Below are 3,261 nucleotides of genomic sequence, written 5' to 3' on the forward strand. Positions count from 1 at the left end.
CTAAAATGTAAAACATATACCTACCAGATGATCCAGACACTGAAGTAATGCAATATTCTTTTCTATGAAGGCTGTGCTACGCTTCCTCACAAAGGTTATATTCTATACTCAGCACAAACAGCAAAAGGTTTTTATTTTTTTGTTAAGTAGGCTCCGAACCCAGGGTGGAGCCCAACGTGGGCCTTGAACTCATGAACCTGAGATCAAGTCGAATGCTTAACCAACTGAGCCACCAGGTGCCCCTCGAAAGGTGTTTAAAAACAAACAAACAAACAAACACACACCTCCAACTGCCCTTAAGCCTGGAGAAACGCCTTCACTTCAGGAAGCAGCTGGAGGTGAGTCTGGCTGGGGGCCCAACCCCCTCTCCTCCCGCCTCAGGCTCAGTTCTGGAACGGAAGAGAATGAATTGCCTGAACTTTGAAATTGTGTCTCTCTCTCTCTTTTTTTTTTTTTTTTTTTTTTTTTTTGCTTGACAGTCTTCCTTTTAACTTATCCATGATACGACTCTACCGCGGGAGAGAACGCCCCACCAGAGCTTCCTGCCGCACTCAGCCCCTGTAAAGGCCAGGCAGCCCGCAGCGGGAGTGGGACGCAAGCTGGGACAAGCGCCCCCGAACTCTGGCAGAAGCCTGCACTTCGGGGTTGTAGCTTTGGATGATTTGTATCCACACAGCTAGGAATTTTCCAGAGTCCCATTACTTCTTAAAACCTCCCAGAGAAGTGTTCTGGCATCGCCTGTGAATTTTTAATTTCGCTTCCAGAGAATTAACTAGTCCTATTTTTGTTGACAGCTTGTTCTGTCAAATGGCACTGCATTATGTAACATGGTTTTGGGGTGTTGCGATTTGTTTTTTCAAATCTTATCCCTCTGATCTATCTCCCTTCCCAGCTGAAGAAATGGTGACGGGGGCGGGGGAGTTCGGGGGGGGCAGTGAATGTTCCAAGACCGCCATGCGTGCAGACAGGTGCTCAAGAACCTAGACGCCCCCCTAACCCTGCTTTGGGCACAGAGGGCCGCTTGCTGTGATTTCTTTTGAAAACAAGTGCTTCAAAACGGGGGCCGCAGGAGCGGGTAAGACTAGCGAGTTTTCCCTACGGAAACCATTGAGCAGGAGACCACAGGGCCTCTGGGCACGGCCAGGGGCGACGTAAAGGGCGGACTTGACCAGACTTAGAACCAAAGGCAGTGGGGAGGGAGTGGACCCCCCCGCCCCCGCGACAAGACCCCACATTTGGGTTTCGAGTACCTCCTGCAGACGTCGGTGCTGGGGCTGCGTCGCGCCCGAGATCCTCGTGACCTGCCTCCACCTGCTCTCCCCATTCCGGGTCTTTTCCGTGTTTCCAAAGCAGAGCCAATCCGCGCTCGGGCAACGCCTGGAGGGGAAAACCAATCGATTGTCCTGCTTAGTCTTCGAGACCTAGAAGCAGAGCGTCGTGCATTCGATGGGTGGGAGGTCCTGGGCCCCAAGGAGGGATCCCTGCTAAGTTGGAGGACCTTGCCCTCTGGTTGCCTCCTGGGTCGTTGGGAGGTCGAGATTCCGTGCTGTGGAAGGAAGTTTTTCTCGAACAGTTCAGGTCCTAGAACACCATCCCTGGCCGGGCCCAGAGGCCATTCCCCCCACCTTCCCACCTCACAGTGTGGCTTAGGGCAAGTCATCTATTCTGTCTGGATCTTTTGCTCCACCTGTACAACAAGATAGGACAGATCAGTGTGGTCCCTCGTTCATCCTGGCAGTGCAAACTCTAGATCAGAGCAGGTGCTCCTCTCGGCTGATGTCAGTGGTCTCACCTTGGCCACGGCCAGCTGAAGCTCTTCGAGCAGTAACACATGCAGCCAGGTTTTCTCCAGCTCAGGACACCATCTCTGGGGAAACTGAGGCATAGAGGGAATAAATGGGGCTCGCTCATTGGCAAATATTGTGCTCCTGTATCTGGCCCTGGCATGGTGCTGGGTGCCCAGGGAGAAACCCGGGTGGTCCTTGCACTACGAGTGAAGGGCCGTACCTCCCCCATCAGACTGTGACCTCCCCAGGGTGGGAGTTGTGCTCTTAATCCAGGCTGCTGTCACCAGGAAGGAGGTTGGAAACCCCAAGGCTCTATATGCTTCTTTCTCTGCCATGTCCACCCTGATTATTCTACAGACACTTCCAGAATGCTCCCCATACATTATCTACACAATTTTAGGCCTTGTGGGCCTGGTCTCCCCTCGGTCTGCCACTGGCTCTCTCCCATCCACAGACCTACAAGGAGCCATTGTCGACCAGAGGCTCCCGTGGTACCTCCCCACAGGAACTACCTTCTCCTGGCTGATCAACCCTGACAGGGAAGTTTGGGGAGAGCCCCACTCAGCCAGAGTCAGCCAGAATGCACTGACCACCCTCGGTACCTGACCTGCCCACCCAGGCTTGCCACCCTGCTGGGGTTCTTGGCGGAAGTTTGTCTTGAGGTGACCAGGCAGGCCACCCCTTACTGAGCACCAAAGCCCCACCAGGAAGACTAGCTGGAAGGCCGGGAGAGCATCTGAGAGGCATGTGAAGTCAGGCTGTCCTAGGTTCAAATCCTAGCTCTTCCTCCTGTGACTGTGGGGTCTGCGCCACTGACTGAACTGCCCCCAGCCCCTCTGTGCAGCAGGCACTGTCACAGCCCCCGCACCCCCAGCTTGTGAGAGGCTGCTCGCCAGTGATGCGTACAAGTTGCTTGTATTGTGCCTGGCAGAGTCATGTAGTCCGAGGGCCTCAGTTAGGAGCTTGTCTTACTATTCTGTTACCGGGACTCTGCTCAGCAGGAGAGGGGCCCTTCCGGCGAGGCTCCAGCCCTTGAGAAAGCGCTCACCCCGTGTCCTCTCCTGCCCGCTCAGGTCCTGGCCGGACTGCTGCACCTCGGCAACGTCCGCTTTGCTGACTCTGAGNCGACTCTGAGGACGAAGTCCAGCCCTGCCAACTGAGGGGCGACGCCACGTGTGAGGACGGGGTGGGGGCCTGGGCTCAGGTTTGGTCACACCACCAGGGAGCAGGGCCCGTCCTGTCTGGAAAAGAACCAGCATTGCTGGGGCTGGGGGGGGAGGCCCGAGGGTGAAATCTGGAATGCAGTGCGCTTGATGAAACCACGGACGTTCCTCCTCACCCCATCTCTGGGGAGGCAAACAGCAGCATCCCTGTTTCACAGATGAGAAAAAAGTCAGAGGGTTTATACAGTGATCTGTCCCACGTGGGGCTGTATGAACTGAGACAGAGAAGGCCTGGGTTCAAGTCCTGCCTC

At 55.2% G+C, this 3,261-nt stretch overlaps 1 long non-coding RNA gene across 1 annotated transcript; it reads right to left on the reverse strand.

The window, feature by feature from the left end:
- Positions 1-6: 6 nt before the first annotated feature.
- Positions 7-2,911, reverse strand: LOC117798211. The gene is made up of 4 exons (XR_004622859.1): positions 2,836-2,911; positions 1,793-1,876; positions 1,251-1,377; positions 7-389 (listed from the first exon to the last, which is right to left on the reverse strand). It is a non-coding gene; the product is annotated as an uncharacterized LOC117798211 (long non-coding RNA).
- Positions 2,912-3,261: the final 350 nt, after the last annotated feature.

Source organism: Ailuropoda melanoleuca, unplaced genomic scaffold, assembly GCF_002007445.2.
Source record: "Ailuropoda melanoleuca isolate Jingjing unplaced genomic scaffold, ASM200744v2 unplaced-scaffold2877, whole genome shotgun sequence".
Lineage (NCBI taxonomy): Eukaryota > Metazoa > Chordata > Mammalia > Carnivora > Ursidae > Ailuropoda > Ailuropoda melanoleuca.